The sequence below is a fragment of the Aphelocoma coerulescens genome, chromosome 1, assembly GCF_041296385.1.
Source record: "Aphelocoma coerulescens isolate FSJ_1873_10779 chromosome 1, UR_Acoe_1.0, whole genome shotgun sequence".
Lineage (NCBI taxonomy): Eukaryota > Metazoa > Chordata > Aves > Passeriformes > Corvidae > Aphelocoma > Aphelocoma coerulescens.
The window spans coordinates 51440065-51460935 of record NC_091013.1 but is presented as its reverse complement, the minus strand read 5'-3'; the positions used below and the strand labels follow the sequence as shown (position 1 = coordinate 51460935).

The 20871-nt window shown below is 39.6% G+C and overlaps 1 protein-coding gene across 11 annotated transcripts in view; it reads right to left on the bottom strand.

Moving 5' to 3' along the window:
- The window catches only part of KLF12 (KLF transcription factor 12), a 236064-nt gene that overhangs the window by 172074 nt on the left and 43119 nt on the right, over window positions 1-20871 (bottom strand). The window contains exon 1 of one of the 11 annotated variants that reach the window (XM_069009041.1): window positions 11572-11590. The exons of the other annotated variants lie outside the window; for them this stretch is intronic. The gene's annotated coding sequence lies outside the window, so the exon portion shown is untranslated. Of the gene's footprint in view, window positions 1-11571; window positions 11591-20871 lie in introns of those variants that run through there. 11 annotated transcript variants of the gene reach the window in all.

The following is a 20871-nucleotide window of genomic DNA, read 5'->3' as shown; positions in this document are numbered from 1 at the left end:
AGACAAAAAAAGTATATTGGAGAAAGCCTTATGTTTCCTCTTAACTAATGATTTTAGTCAAATCTGTGTTTTTAACTTCTGAGCTGCTATTTCAGTTCACTAAGTCCCAACTGCTTTAATGAGTCTTCTGAGCCCATTATGCACCAATACCCTGCATTTGTACAGGTAAACCTTTCAGCCGCTACAGATGGAGAACATTCTTCACCAGTATTTCAAACTGTATTTCCCAGAAATACTATGCACTATCTCAGCAGTAACACATAAAAAACTGTCCAAGACCACTACAAAATCTGAGTATGCATTTCTTTCAAGGTTTCCTATAGACACATGATTAGTTTGATTCTGAGGGCCACAAAGAAGAACAGAGAGGCTGGAGCATCTCTCCTGTGAAGAAGGGCTCAAAGAGTTGGGATTGTTCAGCCTGGAAAAGAGAAGGCTCTGGGGAGACCTTACAGCACCTTCCAGTACCTAAAGGGGCTACAAGAGAGCTGGAATAGGAATTTTTACATGGGCACATACCATAGGACAAGGTTTCAAACTAAATGAGATGTAGATTAGATGTTAGGAAGAAGTCCTTTTCTGTGAGGGTGGCAAGGCACTGGCACAGGCTGCCCAGAGAAGTTGTGGATGCTTCATCCCTAAAAGTGCTCAAGGCCAGGTTGGATGAGGTTTTGAGCAACCTGACCTAATCGGTGGCATCCCTGTCCATGGCAGGGAAGCTGGAACTAGATGATCATTAAGCCCCTTCCAACTCAAAACATTCTATGACTCTGTGTTAATCTATAAAAGAAAAAAGCATATAGAGATTTAAATATTATATTATGTTTTCTGAGGCTCCTTCAGGTTTAAGAAAATAAACAATCCCAGTAGTCCAACTTTTTAAAAAAGCCTTGGGGGAGAAAAAAATCTTCAGATGTCTAGAACTTAAATAATAGACAGGATGCCTTAAACCCCTTGCTAGAATATGTGCATGTATCTGGGAGCAAATGTTACTTACATATGTCTCTCTTAATAACGGAAATGGTGTGAAGTCAAGAACCTAAATCTGCTGTCAGAGTTATTATAAACAATCTGCTGTTATTTTTCTACCATTCAAAATAAAGTCATCCTTCAAATAGCAGTAAAGCATCACCTGCCTGATTTTAAACCATATTCAAGTATTTCAATACTGCTATGTATATGACAACATGAGAGGTTTCCAAATACTACAAAAACTTTTACAGTGACAAGAAGACAAGAAGCTCCCTTAAGAACATAAAAATAGTCCATTCATATAGTGTGCTACTATGATACTGATAAAACATCATGCACTTAAATTTTATTTCTGAGAAAATATTACATTTAATAGAAGAAAGTAAGTTTCAAATATTTGTATGAATTATAAAAAGCTGTAAAATCACCACAAACACTGACCTAACTAAATGTAACTAAATACCATAGCCTGTAAGCATGCTAACTGTTGTAGACCACTTGTCTTCTCTTGTGCATCTTGCAGACTCTCTTTCCCTTTTGTTATTTAACCTCCCTTGGCATTATTTGAATTACTTCAAAATCTCATGTAGCTGATTCCTTTTTTTTTTTTTCCTTTTAAAACTGCACACTTGAAGAACCACCTCTGAGTTTCCAGCTCCTCTTTTCTCTGTGCTCTTGTCCAAAAATGGGACAACTGGACCCCAGTTTCCATATCCTGGACTTACACAATGCGGTCATCTAACCTGAACAGGAAATTACTTAGTTATTCAGATTTTTTAAATTAAATGCAATGTATCCAAAAGCTTCATGGAATCTCCATGAGAGGAAGACAGTTTAACCTGTAATTGTTTCCAGTTCTCCAGGTTTTCTCATCATTACTCTTCTCTGCATGCACACAGACACACATGGTCCTACAACACAACTCAGCTTCAAGTTACACACCAGCGCTGGAGTCCTATTATGTTACGGTGGCTATGGTGACACAGCAAACATGGGTCTGTGTTTCAGAACTAACAAACCACTATCCAACCAGCCACAGCTGCAGCTGCTTTGCATTATTAAATCATGTCCAATGGTCCTCTCCTCACGGAAAAGCTACTTCTTTAGCAATGACAAGTAACTGGATTTGCTTATTAATTTTCTTCACAATTAACAATTGTGCACAATTAACAAGCACTAAATTGCCCACATCCTTGCACCACTGGGGTGCTCTCCTCTACAGAACGGTTTCTATTTCAGGCTGCTTTTGAGAAGATTAAGAGCAAACCATTCCTCTGAAAATGATATTTAACTAGTGACTTTGCAAATCTTTGGCCTGATTTTCGAAAGTGCTGAAAAGCTTTGACTTCGTATGAAAGGACTTTGAAATGCATATGAAAAAAAGGACCATCCATTCCGCCAGATGTGTCACCACCACAAAACTCGTTTTGGACTTTGGGTTTCAGTCTCTTATAGTGAAATGTTAGTTTCTACCACCAAGAATAGGAAATCAGACATTGAAGTCCAAGTAGAAACATCTTCCATTAGCATCAAGCAGGTTTCATAGCAGAAGAAAATCTACCCAACGAGACAACTTCACAATATTTACAATTTGAAACCTTAAAGGCAAAAAGGCTCCTGAAGTAATCACAGAGCAAAGCACAAACCATCATTTTCAACCAAAAGAATGAAATTTAAGTAGCAAACACAGAATTATGTCCTCTTCTACCCAAAGCCTAACTATCACCTTAAAATAGCATTTTCAGACCCCAGCAGTTCATAAAGCTTATGAATGCCACCAAACATTAGATTTCTTTTTCTACACCAAGAGAAAATCAAATAAATTTGGTTACACTTAGACTATTTTAAAACCTGTATTGATCAGATTAAATGGCCTGGTCATCCCACCCTGACCAGCACGGCCGCCCACTGGTGAAGCTGACCAAGATTCCTGGACCCCACTAAGGAGCATGAGAAGTTTCAGAACAATCACGCTGAGCATATTTCAGGAAAAACAGAAGTCCCTATGGGTGTAGAGGTACTCATCTCTCTACAAATAGAACACTTTTGAACATATAAACCCACATTAGTTCATTTAAAAAACAAGTCCACCCTGGTATCACTTTTACTGTCTTTTACATACTGATAATTTTAAAGGAAATCCACATTAATACAGTAACAAATTACTCCTTGTGCTACTTCTACCCTTTTCTAATTCAGATAGGTATGGGAACATACATTTGGAAAAGACCAACTCATTTGCAAAGTTAAGTCATTTGCTGAATTAGTATTTATTAACTTTTCCCTCTCCAAAAAAAATTCCTTATTTGGGCATAACTGTACTAGTCACGTTCTTACACCATCTACTTTATTTTTAAAGTATGCACTTTTCTTCTTGAAAGCTCTTAGATCTGTATTTTGACTTCTGCAACCCCCTTCAAAGGCCCTGAATCACACCAGATTTCCCCAAAACAGCATGACTTCTCCCAAACTCACCAAGACCACCCTGGCCATCAGGTAAGGCAGGATCACTGAAAGCTCAGTTTCAGCACCATTCAGAGATGAAGGAACATAGGTTATCCACAACCCAGTGTTAAGAATAGCTACCCTTATAATAATAGTACCCACATACTTGTCATTTTTCCTTAAGTTTCTGACTCTTACAGGGAAATTCGTAAGCTCCATAAAGCGGACATTTTCCAGAAGCTACAGATAAAATATACATTAACCACAAGCTACAGATCCACAACAGTCCTTGACATTTAAAAGTGATAAGGGACAGGAGATGCTGGCATACGGTTCAGCACTGTGCAGAGCATAATATCCCGAAGTCTTCCTCAACCACACTTCAAGTGTCTGCCTTTCCTGACTTGGGTCTGGTCCCCAGGATCTTTGTAAACTGAGTGCTGTACCACTGTAACTGAAACTAGCCAGTATACTTTGCCACAAAGTTATCTGCAAAAAAAATTCATGTCAAGTCCCAACATAAGGCACTGTCACTACAAGCTGCAAGACAAACCAAGTAATACAGCCTAAAACTCATCCAGTTTAGGTAAATGCAGACCTCACAAGACCAAAGGATCACTTGCTATGCACCCTAACAACTGCGATCATAAGGGTTATTCTGTCTCCAGCTAAAGTTTTTGCTAATCTTTGATTGTGACTGCTGTTCAAACAAGGCAGTTACTTACTTTAGGCTGCCAGCCCCCACGCCAACATCTGTGTTGCTCTGCTGTAACGTCATAACGAAAATACCTAAAGTTGCGCAAAATATTTCTGAAAATTACCTTAATGCTTCAACTTCTGGTTTTCACAGATACTTTAATAAAAGTAAAGAGAAGCAGGAGGCAGAGAGTGGGATGCTTGTTGCTAGGTGATACCTAGCTCTCTTGAACTCCTACAGACTGAAATATTTATCCAGACTCCCACAAAGAATGACATCTAGCACAGAGAAGAGACACACACATGTACTAAAGCACATTAGGATTCAAAGTAAGAAGCAGCAGCTCTGCCACCTGCTTGGTCCCTAGGGCACCTAAGATGAGGAGACTGCAGTCTGGGATGAGGGTGATGCAGCTCCTCCTGAACATCTACCCCAATTTTCACTGAGCCTTTATGGGGCAATGCTTTCAATACATTCATGCCAAACCAGAATGATCTCAATGCCATTACAATCATAGCAGTGCAAGTAAATACATCCTTGGCTATCTGACCATATAGCTGTGCTGTTTTTCTGATGCCTGAGGTACTTTTCCCCAAACCCCTCTACTCTGACAACAGGTTTCCACAGAAAAAAGCACACACTTGGCCAAATGTGGATGAACAATTAATCAACCAAACACACAACCTTTGCACCACGTTCATTCTGCTCCTCACTTTAAAAGGTTTATTCCAAGACTAAACTTTTGAGAAGTGCTTATACAGTCCTTCAGTAGAGGCTTAGAGGAGTAAACATTATTCTTTACAGGGTCTTTTATTTGACATTAATGAATTATTCTGAACTGAACAGCTTCAATGATAAGTCCCAGACCTTCTGAGTCTTCAAGATGAATTTCAAGAACAATTTGTTCTCCCTAGAACTTAAGTGCCTGGTTTGATAACTATTAGATAAAGTTTCAGAGGAAGATTATGTCTTTCAGTAACACTTAAAAAGCCTTGCTACTGCATCAATGTACAAAAATGAAATTAGAAAGTGTATGTGCACACTGATAATACTGTAAAGGTAGAAAAGGACTTAGTTAAACTCTGGAGAAGTATTGGAGTCCTCAAATGACTGGATTTAGGTAAAAATCAGTGGTCAACCTAGAACAGTGCAATAAATTGCAGGGGGCAGAGAAAAACACAGCCAAATACTACACCCTCCTTGACTTCTTATTCTAAAAGTAGTAAACTTCAACACTCAGTTGTTTGAATTGATAGCTCTGAAGCCCTGATACTCCCTTCACAATTCTAGCTTAAACAGAATGACGTTGTTTTTCGATAGATCGAAATGAAACAAATAATGATAAACACGGTCACCCATCACTTTGGGCAGCTTCTCTGACATACAGAAATGCTCATGTTACAGTGCAGCACAAGGTGTGTCAGTTCACCACCTTATCCTCACACACAGTTCAAACTCGGTTAGACTTAAAATTTTATTTACCAGCATGTGCACAATGGCAAAGGACTTGATGAGCCTTTTCTTGCTACAAAAATTATAGCTTTTATTTTTATATATACATATACGTGCACACATACACACTCCCCCATATGTATGTATAAATATAAAAACATGCCCATATTCAATCACAAATTTTTGGTGATTTTTTTTTTTGGTAATTGTCTGAAAGAATGTGAAGAAAGCATACTTTCTAACATATCATTCAAAACAATACACATTTTAAAGCTTGGCTGAAAAGTCTAACTACATTTCTGAATTCACAAAGAACTGCAATTAATTTTAAAAAGTCATTTTTTCTCCTTCAGACTTTATTTTTCCCCTTTCTTCAGCAAAACAGTATCTATTACTCTCCATATATGGATTATTCAAGATTTGGACTCAAAAGGGCTTATGAAAATGTAAAATAATATTTAAATATTTAAATATTTAAAACTTGTTATTCCTAATTTCAGATTGGGATTATGTACATTCTGTTTCTACATTTTTGTTTGGACTTCAGATGAAACAAATGTGATTAGCTGTATTAAAAATGAAATCAAATTTTAAATGAAAAGGAAGGCAAACCACAGGAAAACTGCTTGTGCTTCAAGTAGGGTAAGAGGGAAGAGACCTGCTAGTGGTTCTTCTGTATCTCCACAGCGGGGGAATGGATAAAGACCAACCCCTAAAGCAAGAGAGTTCCATTGAGACTAGACTGACACTACAGATGTTGCACAGGAAAGGTCCTAACTTTATGGGTTTCCTACTCTTATTTTGCCCTGATAATACAGATTAGCCTTACCAGATACTATCACCCACTCTCCCACTTCTGGTTTAATGTTTTTACTCAAACTAGGTTTATGCTCAGTCCAGGATTGAGCCACCTTTACCTGAGGTACAGGCAGCAGTACTTATTCTCTATTCTCAAACTTGTAATGTAGTCTTTTAAATTCTAACTCATTCAAAAATAAAACAAGAATTTTCTTTATCTTCTGCTAGGATGCTGCTGAATCCCAGAGACCACCAGAAGAACAAGTAATCCTCACATTTGTATGCAATTATAAATTAAATAACCAGATCTTAATAATCAGTTTACTTAGGAATACAATTTCTGTGTGGACCATGTCTCTGTTGTTTCTCAGTGTGATGGCAACCTCCTGATTACCTGATCTGAGGGAAGGTGGATGAACACCGAAGGCTTCATGCTACAAGTCCAAAGGAAGGTGGACAACTTCACACCTGTGTCAAAATCTGCTCTTTGGTCAAGCCAGCTGTAGTGGGAACAGCTATCAGTGGTTTAGCTCACAATAAAGTCTGAAACACATTAATTTCTGAAACAGAGTAATGCTGCCTCAGATGGAAAATACTACCCTTATGTGGCTCAAAAATTTTTAAAGTGTATCCTCACAGTTGACTTCAGAGGGAACACCAGGACAATGGAAAAATCAGAGCAGGAATAAAAAAATGTAACACTGTTTGTATGTAGAAGCTTATATAAACACTGACATGTCTTCCCTTTTTACACTGCGCAAGATGTTGTAAAAAAGTTACGAGAACAGCACTAACCACCATCCCATTGTGGACAAAATACCATGCAGCTCTCCCTTCACCACAGTTTCAAGCACTCTGAGCCAATGTTCACAGCAAAGCCACTTAAAGAATAAGCAGAAACAGAGAAGTTGTGCCCATTAAGGTTCCTTTAAAAGAGGGAACAAAATAGTTCCCACAAACAGCAGAAAAAAGCTAAACAAGCTGCAGGTTTATACATCACCAGAAGGTGATTGTAAAACCAGCGTTGATGTTGCTGAGGCTGGCATAGGCAGCAAGAGCCAGTGCCTCGTTCCACCAAGCACCAAGCTGGATATAGTCGCTTTAGAAGTGCCCACATGTGCAAGTTCTACCTCACTGCATCAATCAGTGCAAGATAACTTAGCAAAAACCCAAACTGCTTAAACAAATCTATTCTGATCCTCTAAAACAGAGGTGACAACAGTTATGAGGTGGCCTTGACCTCTCCAGCTATAGCCACAGCACCTAAGAGAGGACAGGCTTCCACAATTTACCCTTAAGTTGGGAAAAAAGAGCAAAGAAAACCAAGCAAATGCTATTCCAAGCTGTGGTACACACTGAAGAAACTCAACTTCCAGGTTCAGAGTTATGCTTCCAAAAAAAAGTCATAAGCTGAATGCAACCTGCTCTACATAGTGGATAATAATGTTCAGCTCCTATTCCTGCCTTTGCACAACCCACAACAAATTCCAACACTGCACTTTTGAAAACTAGGGCCCCTTCTTTTGCTTTCCATTAGAAATGTATCAATAAAATGCTTTTTCAAGAAAAAAAGCATGGTATCTACAGCATTGTATCTATCTATGTGACTGTGTAGTCACATAATCAGGCTCTGAACAAGGGGCACTACATGCCACCAGTGATGCTATTAATCAATTTAAGGAGCCTATTTGGCTGGCATCCTACAAATGTGGGTGATGAGTGTCTATTTTAATAAGAAAGTACACTCTCTAAAATTGATCAATTGACCACAAGTGTTTCAATTAATAATTTTTAATGTCTTTTCTCCTGGCCTGCCCTTCCTTAAAAGTGCAGGCTGGCATTATTACTAATAATCATCTCTCAGCATATTGAAGGTAAAAGGTTGAGAAAAGGGAGAAATCCCAAAATCTGTCAATACAACACTCCCATCAGGCACTGACCAGCTTAAAACAGCTTCGCTACCAGATACAGCAGCTACAAATCCTTCAGTAACAATTTGAAATCCAGAGAAAATCACTGAAGCATACTCATGCTCTTGATGCCTTCAGAAGGAATGAGGAGAATAAAATTTATCTCTGTACTGTTCCTGGAGATTTTCCACTGAAAACTCTCCATCCCAGCTTTTCAAGCTTCCCAACACATGGTAAAGCTCAGCAAAAGCCATCATTAACCTTAGGAAATGGTACGTGCATCCAGAGACCCATCCAATACATACCCCGGTCATATTCCATCAGCCTCCTAGGCCTTGTCGTTTCTCTCCTTGTTTGAACAGCCCTCATATTTTTGACAGGACACACAAATGCTCTGATTATTCTCCTGTCCTTGCTTAGACAGAAATATACTTGCTTCTCTCCTCTGGAGAAGGGGATGGTTGGGAAATGATTTCATGCAGTATTCCAGGGGAACATTAGTCTGCAAATCTACTACATACTTAAGTCCAAAATCCAGAAGTAGCTTGATTTCCAAAGGTAATTTGTACTTTCCAGTCTCCTACTGAGATGTTTGCAGCAGCCTGCAGGACTTGCCATCTGCATGCAGCAACTCAGTGACATTTCATTCTGCAGACCAACATGGGCAAACAACCCCCTTAATTGTGGCTTGGCAATGGTTCAGTGTCGCAGCCCAGAAACCATAACCTGAAGAGCAACTTTAGCAGGTGAAGTTCTTGCCAACTGGCAGGTTCATCTCACCTACACCTGTGCTAGCTGCCCTTCATGGCTCTGCAGCTAAAGGACAGAAAGCGGCAGTGTGAGGGCCTGCGTCACTGTCACCACAGCCAGTCCAGTAACTGCTTTTGACCAAAAATCATTTTAAAAAAAACAGTACTTACTTGTCTGTCAAGTGAAGGGTACCATAAGTTTTAAGAGCTTTGGTTTTTTTAAACCAGTCTTGGGTTCCTTTGTTTTCCTGATCACGCTAAATTTTAAGACTTAAGAAGTCACCATTTCAATGGAGCCAGGGAGGACTTGGAAAAGCATCCCATTTTTACAAGAGCTTAGAGGGGAAAAAAGGAAAAACAGAAAAGTAACATGAGATGGTTAAATACTACTGTCAAGCAAGAATTGGTGACACCAGCCATGCTAAGCTTCCTACACTCCAAAATCCTTCAATTGTATAGACATCACCGTAAAAAAAATTACTACAAAAATCAGGAACTGAGAATGGTAAGAAAATCACATCGCCTGATATACTAAATGAGAGACAAAAACACTGCGGTGAAAAAATCCTGTATTTCATGGGGAAACACACAATTGTAAAGACCAAGGTTTTTTTACTAACTTGGCCAGGCTGATCCCATACTTTCACCCCAGTGAAATGAATCGACCCCCAAGGTTATGCTCCTAATACTCCCACTACCAGAGTAGAAAGTGGACTCATTTTATTTCGTTATCTTTCAGGGAAGAGAATGCAGCAAATTAATTAAACACCATTAATCACAAGAGATATGAAAACCAGAAGCAATACCACCAAGGAGAAACATTTTCTTTTTCTTCCCCCTCAGTATTCCAGGTGTAACCGAAACAATGTGACAATATGGATGCTGGATGGAATTACGCATACCTTTGGCTAAACTCAAAGACTTCTACTTCTCAAAGACACCCAAAAAACTATCCTTTCCTAACCACCATGATCCATAACCCCTACAAACTCTCCCGACTCAGAACACCATGAATTACATGAACAACTAGACCCACCACTTCCCTAAAGATTAAATTCAACAACTCCTTGACAATCAAAGCTTTTGTTTTTCTATCAGTTCTCTTTGATTACTTTTTTGACTTGCAGGTAACACCTGACATGGTACATGACTTTAAATGCCTAAAGCAGTTCAGCTGGCAGTAGGAGACATGTTAGCTGAAGATGCATTAGGGCTATACCCATTCTTTGGTTATTGCCAGGAATACAACTACCTGGTATTTTGAAATGATGAGAAAGCTCCTAAATTAGATCTAACTATTGAAAAATATCTCTGGAATTTGATTATGTAAGAGATAGCAAACAGATCTTCTGCTATTATACTGATTTCAGCAGTTGCCCATCATCTAATGTCAGTGTCTTGGAGTTCGCCCAGCCTTTTCTACCAACTACTCCCTTTGGTGACACAGTTTCTTCTTTCCACGTTACCCCAACACAGAAAGGTTGCAGTTGTCCAGATCTCAAGCCTTAAGGATCCTCCCATCTCTCTCAGGTTCATGAACTCTTCAGCCACCCTTGAGACACAGGATCCTGGCCCAGGAAGGGAAATGCTCCCCTTTCAACCACTGGACATCCCTTTCCACCTCCCTTGATTCCAGGATAGGCTTCTGGTAGGTGAGTTGGCAGCTTCTGCAGCTCAAATGTAGTTGCCCCCCCACACACACCCCAGCATTAGTGCCATAACTGGCACCTTCAAAGCCCCACGCTTCAGGGGTGTGAGCCTGTTAACCAGACCACCCTGTCCTCACCCCATGGAGTGAGCAGTCTCATGTTCCACTGCCTGACATTCAGTGGCTTCAACAGAGTTTAAAATTATAATCTGAAACAAGGCAATGTAGAATTTGCGAGCCCAACACTCCTCTGTGGCTTGTCCCACCGACCCTCATCACTCCTCTTACCACAGCTCTCCCTTAACCCTCTTCCCTGAGCTTCATTCTTGTGCCAACCACTCATCCAGTGGCACTAATCCAACAACAACCCTCTCAGTTTCACTGGAAGTGGCTTTATTCCCACTAGAAAGCCAAATCCTGACTCCATCCTGCTGTTTAATCCATTACTATGAAAGATTTCAAGGTTGGGGGTTTTTTTAATACAAAAGCTAATTATCTCTTCTATATCCTAAGTTGTGCTCCTGGTTATTTGTTAGGTACAAATATTCCCTGTTCTCCACATTCTGCGTTTTCAATATCCTAAATTTACTGCTAGCATTAGAGGCGCCTGGTGCTACCTACTCCAAGACACCATGAAACAGAAGGTGTCTCACACAGTGCTCTCCTACTGGAAAGGTTTTGTTACCAAAGACCAAGCAATTATTAGAGCATCACCACAGGAGCAAACTTCAGTTAATAACACCACCACACACAATCAAAGTACTGACAGCAGTCCAGAAGCAAACAGCAAATATCGCTGCATGTTCCAATATTAAGAGATTCTGAAAACAGTTTTATTAAAAGCACAGGTAGCTGCAATAGTCTTTGTAATAAACATAAGGAATACTGCAAACAACTTACACTCCCACAAGTGGCAAATGTCATCATCCTAACGATAACCCCTACTGAGTTGCATCCTGTAGAGTTATCACAATTAAGATTCTGTTAAAATATCCATTAAAAACACCTATTTTTAATTAACTGTAATTCAGTCATAATATGAAGCAGGTTGTAACTTGATGATTTTCATAAGACAATGAATTAAAGATTAGGAAAACAAAATGAACACTGGGCTCGGGGGGGGGGAAAGGAAATCAAACCATTTCAATATACATGGGAAAAAGTAATATAAGTCAATAAAAATAAAAAATTTTGAAAGGAAATCAAACCATTTCAATATACATGGGAAAAAGTAATATAAGTCAATAAAAATAAAAAATTTTGGTTACAGAGACCAAGTTTTATAGATAATAAAAAAGTAAACTACTGAAAATAAGAGTCCCCTAAGTGTGCATTTACAGTTTAAAAAGAACAGAACAAAAACCAGTGTTATAGGCCTGAAGTTGATATGGGAGAAAATATGGAGGTGAAACCAATGTCTGTTCACAGCTTAGTTAAAAAAAAAGAAAAAGAAAAAAAGTATATTAAAAAAATGCATGCAGGTATTTCTACAAACCCACACAGGAAATGTACATAAAGGGTTAAAACCCAAACTGCTCCCAACAGGGCCATATCAGCACAGGCAGATTTACTATCCCTTCCTGGCCCTTCAGGCCCTGGTACCAAACCAAAGGCTTACAGCTGACAGAGGGCTAACACAGGAAGGCTTCTTGCATTTAAGGGCCATTTTCACCAGCTCCACCACTTTTATTCTCCATCCCATTCATGCATTAGTCAGATTATTTTGCTTTTCCAGCTGTATTTTCCAACCTGATACACAGAGAAAGCCCACTTTTCTCATCTCTCTTTCCTTTATCAACTGACCGAGTGACAATAACGTTAGATCAGTCCGGTGATCTCTCCTCCTGTCTGCTTCCACGTCCTGCTGCGCACAGCAGGCACACTAAAATACAAGTGTCAAGCAGTCAACAAATCTCGACAAGCCCCTAATCTTAAGGGCATCAAATATGGTTAAGTCATCCTTTTTTATAGAAAAAATTTCATGGACTGGGGCCAGCAGTTTAAAGGGCTCTGACAAGAAGAGAAGGATTAGAACAAGCCAGCACCATTTCAAAATGAAAAGCAGAGGTCTGGCTTCCTAATAAGCAAATTCACCCAAAAGCCACAAGCTTAACTGGAAACATCTTAACCTGCAGTATGTCAGCAAATACAAAGTAAGCTCTTTCAAACATGCACTGAAAGAAATAATGCCGTATTTTCTTTATTGTTGTTTTTCTTATCAGCATTTGAAAAGAGCCCACAAGGAAACACTCTATTGAATGAGTTCAGGAGGAGCATATTATCTAAATACAGAAGCACATTTGTATTAATACGCAGGGATGACATTCACAAACATCTTCCTACTATCCTGTAAATGCCTTCAAAACAAGCATCTCTACGCTGTATTAGGGATGCAGAAGTTTCACAGAAGCTGCTCTTGAGAAGCTTCCTGAGGACCAGCATGCCAGAAAAGGCAACCACTGCTCTCTCTTAGGAGCTTCTTCATACCTTGCACCCAATGCGCTCAGACTATTGCTGTTTCTGGATTCAGGGAAGAGAAGGAGAATGAATTCTCAAGACAGAAGACTTAGTAAATAGTCACAACATGCCTCCTCTTGAGGAGGGCAGCGAGGACAAGATGTAGCTGTGTCGAGTTCTACCTCTCCAGGACTCAGGTTCCTGCCCAAGTCATCTTCTCCCCTCCCATCTCCCAAGCTAGACCAAGACAAAACACCTCTTCCACAGAAGCAAGGGGCATTAAGACTAAATTAAGCTAACATTAAGCTTCAAGCAGCTGGTCTCCATTAGCTTGAGCTGAAGCTGCAACGGCTCTGGAGGCAAGACCCCAGAAGACCATGGCATTTCCTGAGCTGTTCCCAAAGAATTTAGCAGGAAGGGGTGGCATAGCTAGAACAGTATCTGACTTTTTCCTCCACTCCTGCCAGCAGTGTGCCAGATCAGGATCCTCATCACCTGGCTCTCCCCTGCTTTCACAGTTTCATTTTCTCTGTTGCCACCTAAAGAGCCATCAATGGAAAATTCACACAAATTGTAAAAACTAGGATAGAGGAAACCTCAAGAGATCATCTAGTCTCTCCCTAGCAATTCGCACCACTGTGATTACCTCAAAAAATCATTCCATCTTGATTATATCCATTATAGACAGGCTTCTGGAAAAGAATCACTGGACCTGCAAAGAAAAACTGCCTGTAGCACCAAAATTTTATCCTGATTCATTCTAAACACAGAACATCTGCTTTAGCATACCACTAGGGCCATAAATAGAGCAATACTCAGTGTATGGATCTGAGAGCTTGCCAGAGCTCTGATATTTACTTTAATTGCTCCTAAAGACATCTATAAAGTAAACATTTTTCAATACAAAATTAGGATTAACCCCCCCCCCCCTGAAAAAATTATGACTAATTACAATAAATTCTCTGTCTTTTTAGGATGTTTTCCAGATCAACTATCACGCATGATGTCTGCAAAATTATGTGAAGATGGAAAGTAATATGAACTACTATGATAAAGTGTTAGCTGTCAAGAACAAGAGGGAATGTAAGAAAAATACATTTTCATTCCTCAGTACGAGGTAATAGAGTAGCCTTTTAAATTGGAAAAAAAAAATCTTCTTTAAAACTGACTTCATACACAAACGTGGTGATCCATGCCCCCCAAAAACAACAGGAGTGACAAAAGGCAGTTCCTTCATGCAGAAGTCTGTGTTCCCCTGGCTAAATTTATTTTCCCAGAGAGGCAAAGCTATTGCTAACCCTAGTCAGATGAAGCTTCCAGATACTGCTGAACTCTAATACTGGCACATCTAGGTCATTACAAAGTCTGTGGAGCTGATGAACAAATTGGTTGTGATACCTAGTGAAATATGAAAGTCAGTACTTGGTCCATGTTTTGGTTTGTTTTTTTATTTTTAATTTCAGTGCATCTCAAGGTACAAAAGGACAAATATAAATCTTTTAAGTGTAAATCTACACCCAAGGCTGTATGTTAGCAACAAACAGTAGTGAATGCACTCAACACTATTTTCACAACTACAATGAAAATCTTTTTAGTAAATAAAAGGACACAAGAAAACATAGACACTCTCAAGGTAACCACATGCAGAAGTTATTACTATGTACAGACACTACTAAATACCTCTGATCTCTTGGGATCTGGCTGTATCTTATAAGTCACACCCAGAGAGTCACCATAAAAAATATCAGCATTTTTTTCTATGGCATGACAAGACCTTACAAGTTAATTTATTTAACATTATTGTAATTTGATCACACAATGTTAATACAGTTTTGGCTATAAGGATCTTGGATATTTAGAGGGGTAATGGTCAGACAGAATGCTTCCACGCTGTACTGTGGCACAAGGATGCACTGTCTGAAAAGGGTATTAATAAATCCATTATTGTAAGCATTCACTGGTATGGAGCAATTATGTAACTTTTAATTATCTTCTTTTATATGTTACAGTCACATGAGACAACAATGCTGTTTAAAAGCAGTAGCGAGCATCAATACACACTTGTGAAAGACAAGGCCAGACTAACAGGAATGGAAAGGAATTAGCAAGTAGGGGGAAAAAAATAGTCAAACGCAGCTGAGAAGTAGAGAAGGAAAACAGATACATGCTGCAACTCACTCTACTGTATTTGCATTTTCTCCACTCCTCAGAAATGGAAACATAGGTGTATGAATCATAGGGAAGTCCATCTAGCTTACTGTCACCATGGAAGAAACCTTCAAACCCTAGAGTGTACAACTAGGGTTCTACACAATATGTCTTTAAAAAGATTAAGCAGATATGCAAAATATGCCTAACAGAAAAATACAATTTACATTTATTTTGCTTTGTTAATTTCTCTGTGTAAGTCTAATATTTTTAATGAGTTTTTTTCAGGGAAGTAGCAGATGAGTCCAGCAACTGACTGCTCTTTTGTGACTCTGCACTCCTACTGCCTTTAAAACAGGTGTATCTGTGAATTTTTGCTTGCCTGCTCACACTCCAGTGCCCCAGTTTCATCATTTTTAGCGATTCCTTCCTGTGTGAACAAGCCCGAGCTTAGTGTTTTCTTTCACACGCCAACAGGAAACCCTGCCTCCTAAGTTGCAAACAGCGTGCGGGGAGAGGTGCAAAGAAGAAGCATGGCCAAGAGAGACATTTTCACATAAAACCAGAAAAATGAGATAATAGATAAGCAGTCTAGAAGAGGAAGGGTTAAAATCGGTATCTAGAGTAAAGCAAAAAATTCCACTATGATTTATCACGTACACCAGATAAATTGTCTTTCACCTCCCATTACTGGACTACATAGCACAGCTAGATCACTTGGCCTCATGATATATTCACCAGCTACTCAAAGTCCCACTAGCAGCCAACTGCTAGGTGCCAATACTGTACAACAGCTTCATTAGAACTGGTATGACAGGACAAAGTTTCAGCAGGTTTACAGGTGACTAAATTTGGGGAGGCAGAGTAACCTCAAGGGCAGCACAGCCCTTCAAAGTGATCTCAGCAAGTAAGAGAAATGTTCTGTCAGGAACATTGTGAAATTCAGCAAAGGCAAATGGCAGGTCCTGCACTTAGGGAGGAATAACCCCAAGCACCAGTATATGCTGGGGGCTGACAAGAAACTTGGCAGACAAGGAGCTGGGGTCCCAGTGAATGAAAAGTTGACCATGAGCCAGAAATGGGCCTTCTTGGCAAAGAAGGCCAACAGCCTTGTGGAATACATTAGGAAAAGCATAATCAGCAACTTGAGGGAGATGATCCTTCCTCTGTGCTCTGGTGAGACATTTGGAGTACTGGGTCCAGTGCTGGGCTTCCCAGTACAAGACAGACGTAAACACAACAGAGTCCAGGACAGGTCAACAAGCCGAAACACCTGGTGGTACTTCAGGCCAAGCAGTGAGAGCTGGAGCTGCTGAGCCTCAGGAAGGAGAGGAATTGGTGGGGAACTTAGTGGTCTCTGCAAATACTTTATATAGTGCAAAGACAAAAGAGTGCAACTCCTCTCTGAAGTGGGCAGGAACACGACACAAGGTAAAGGTTGCAATTGCAGCAAGTGGAATTCTGATTAAGGAAATTAAAAAATGAAGTTTTTATGATAATCAAAAACTGCAACAGATTGACCAAAAGGTCACTGAATCTTCATCCTTGGAGATATTCAACACTTGACTACCCAGGGGTCAGAGCAGCCTCAATGAACTTGGCCCTGCTTTGAGCAGGGACTGGACCAAATGAACGGTCTACAGAGACACCCTGCAACCTATGTCAGTCTGCCATTCAGAGGTTTTTTCCTGTGTTTATTAGGTTTCTCCAAGCATTAAGACTTCGGCAATACAGTTTTTGACAGTATAAAAAGATTCCATCCAGTGACACAAATAAGACCCAAAGTTCAGGGGAGCTTCACACAAGTTTTAGCATTCTTATAATTGGAATGAAAAAAAACCCTCCAAATTCTATTTTCCTTCTAAGCTGCTCAAAAAGAAATGCAATTTTCTTCAGAACACCTAATCATAAATATGCATATAAGTGTGTATGTAAAAATAGATATTGTCTATTTATACGTATGTGCTAACATATCCTGAAACCTCCAAATACTCATGGTTCTGAAGAGGTAAAAATACACAGCAGCTTCATATTTAAGTACTATACCACAGAAATACAAATCACGTCGTAAATTCTCACTGTTCATTGTTTATTCATCTCACTGACATTTCAGCTCTCCCATAATACAAACTTGTATTTTAAATCAGTTCCTGTGTCATGGGCTTCCTATACTCGTGATGCCAACTAGCGTAACAAGAGCTATAGCCACAGCTCATACAGACACCAGAAAAGTGACCGAATGTTTTCAACTGCAAATGAAGACCTGCATTACTTCAGCACTAAATCACCTGCCACCACTAGCACATACCATTAGACTGCATCTCGGGGACTTCAGTAGCTCAAATCAACTGCTCTGTCAAAGACTTTGTAAACTTCCAAGATCTGAAATGCAAAGTAATACTAACTCCACCAGTTTGGATTTTTTTCTTCTTTGCACACATGGTATGTCTATGTAAGCATGTATAATTCATCTGAGATATAAAATATATGCCAAGAGGAAATTTCAAGTTTCCGATTTTTATGTACAAATGAAGAATACTCATCAGAGGACAAAGCAGAAGGAGCAACAGATTTCTGTAGTTTCCCATCATCTGTGAACAAAGCACCAGGACACATACATGATATTAATCACCCAGGACTCCACAGATTGCATCAGCAGAATTACATATGGAATCCACAACTATTATTATACTTTAATGCTCAAGTTAGACTCTGCATAGCACTGAGGACTGAGAGGACATGTTCAGTTCCCTTTTCACTTCAAAAGTGATACAGCCTCAGATGGTACTCTTTCTCTCTTCTAGAAAGATAATGCAGTGTCCAGATTGTATGCCAGTTCCAAAATACTTAATAACTCCACACTAAAACTGTGGTTTTTAGCAACAACAATAATTTTTAATTTTGGTTTTTTGCAGTGGTATAACTGATTGCATGTAGAAGCAGCAAGAATGAACACAAAGCAGACTGTGAAAAATTTCACCTGTATTTCAACCATAAATCATGAAGGTCAAGCTTGATTTCGGGTCATGGGACAGATCTATGCCTGGGAAATACCTCAAAGAGAGCAAAGTAGCTCTTCCTTGGTCCAGCTCACAACACACACAGCACCTTTGGGCATCTCTCCAGAGCAGCCACCGCCCTCAGCAATGGATGCTCACCAGCATGGCTCTCCACGGACTATGCCATCAGGTGCCCAGGAGCAAACAACCACACCCTCCTCCCTGCGCAGCATCACACCAGGGGTAACTCAACATTTCTGTATAAGCAAGCAGCAACCAAGTAACCGGCAGCAGTACTCAGTGCAAAATAAAAAAACAAACCAAACCAAACCCCAGAATTCACACCAAATATCCAGCTCTCTGTTCCATAACCATCTGTGCATTGCAACAGTAATTTCAAAGAGAAACACCGTATTTTTTAAGTGATCAAATCATACGCTTACAAAAATACACAGCTCAGGAGAAAAAAGAGAAAAAAAACAACCCTACACCACCAAGAAAGAAAAAAACAAAACCCAGCCACAAAAGCAAAGAATCCTCTTTCTCAAAATACAGTCACAAGACTTAGCTGTTTTAACCCACATTCTCCAGGGGAAGGATGGAAGGCAGGAGAATAAATGCATGTTGCCTAAGATGTCTTAACACTCCGTTAATTGACAGACTCAGTGTCATACTACTATTCATGAAATACAAAGCTAGTTTCACCCTCATGGATTTTGAAGAGGAAAACACAGGTGATTTAAGTTAATTATTATATTGATGAGTAATAGAAGTGTTAAGGGAAGTATGGCAAATACAGTTTTACGTATTAGCTCTCACTGAAAATCAGAGGAAAAAAGCATTTATGACAATTATTACAACTGCATAAATATAAACCAAAGCAGGATAAAACCCCCACATTGGTCTAATTCAAATTTTCAGTATCAGAAATCTGTAACTAATCCTTCAAAATAATGTATCAGTAATGCTACAGGCCTAGTGTTTCCTTTTTCCACATCTAAATAGGCTGACTTGATTGTGTGAGGTGCCAGACTGAGCACATGGTAGTACCCAATTGCAGCAATGTTTTTTACGCTGTACCACCTAGGAAATTCTTTGTCCACCTCAGCCACAGCTTCCTCAGTTGTAAAACAGAGCAGCAACGCAACTAGAAGACAGTCATGTTCTTGGTGGAGGCCACAATTCATCAAAGCAGAGGGACACATCTAAAAGCATGCTGCCACCAGCTCTTTCTTCCCCCCTGCCCCCACTCTCAGTTCACGTCACCGATTCTTGAGAGGTTCCCCCACTCTGACACTGAACTGAATGCTTTGGAGAACTAAGGTCAACAAATGGGCAAATCTATGATTGACTTTCAGAAATAATTAGTTTTCAGCCAGATTAGTAAACTCATCTTGCCCAAAGGCCAAATCACTGCTGGAACCAACACACAGAAGGGAGTACAAATGGCAGGAGAAGGGCAGATGGAGACCGCTGCTTCCGGCACAGCAATGGGCAGGGTTTGCCAAGTGGTCTCATCAAAACTGTAACTGGTGGACAAATTGGAGAACATGCAAACTGCTGTTACTGCAGAACTGAAAACTTCCCAGAATTTTTTACATTCTTCATTAGTAGTATGAATTTATGTAAGACAACACTTTGGTTTATCAAGATAGAGATGTCAAGAATTCATCAGCAAGAGCTGGCAGAATGATGTTCTCTGGCCATTTTTCCTATAATTCTGGAATTGTCTCAGGACTCATCTACTGTTGACAGAGATATCTATACATTTTCTCATTAAACTTCACTGGGATCAATCCTTAATGTAACTGTACTCCCAAAACACTAAGTGAAACATAAAAAGAACACTTCATAAAAAAGGATATGAAGAGTCCACAGGAGTATTTTTATTTCTTAACAGTCTCTCTTTACTTTACAGACATACTTCAAAAGGAAATTGAATTAACCCACGAGTGTTATTTACCTGTCAGATACAATGTCAACAGGCACTTTAACGAAGACCAGACAATCAGAGACAAGGTAGAATATGTTGTGATGACTTTCAGGACTTTGCTTCCATATGAGGAAACATGTTCAAACCTATATATGCATGGCGTTTCACAGCACGCAGCCCAAAAGATAAATTTAAATTAGGTGTTTATTTATATAGGAAAAGAAAATAAAATTATAATGAAACCTCCAAGATTTACCTGTAGGTCCAGCAAAAGAGAAGTGGTATTCTGGACCCAGTTGCTAAGCCAATTGAGAGCACACACTCCTACATTCATCTAGGAATACCTTAGCATAGTCTCTACAGACAACATTTCCTTTAAGTAAGCTGACCCCTCCAGGGTAATTCAAAGCTAGCAGTATTACTGAGCAACACCTTAACTCCACTCACGTCCAGACCATTAGCTTCCTTTTCTGGACAATCCACCATTTCTGTTATGTAGTAGACTTCCTTGCAGTACAGTACACTGGGTCTTCTCCAGTCCTGTACATTGGTTTTCTACAGGCAGCAGCTAAATTATACCTCACGTGACTACTTCTGGTAAGTTATCCTATGTTAAGTTTCTGCTCAGAACATGTTTTTACCGCTGAGACTTATCAGTCCCTG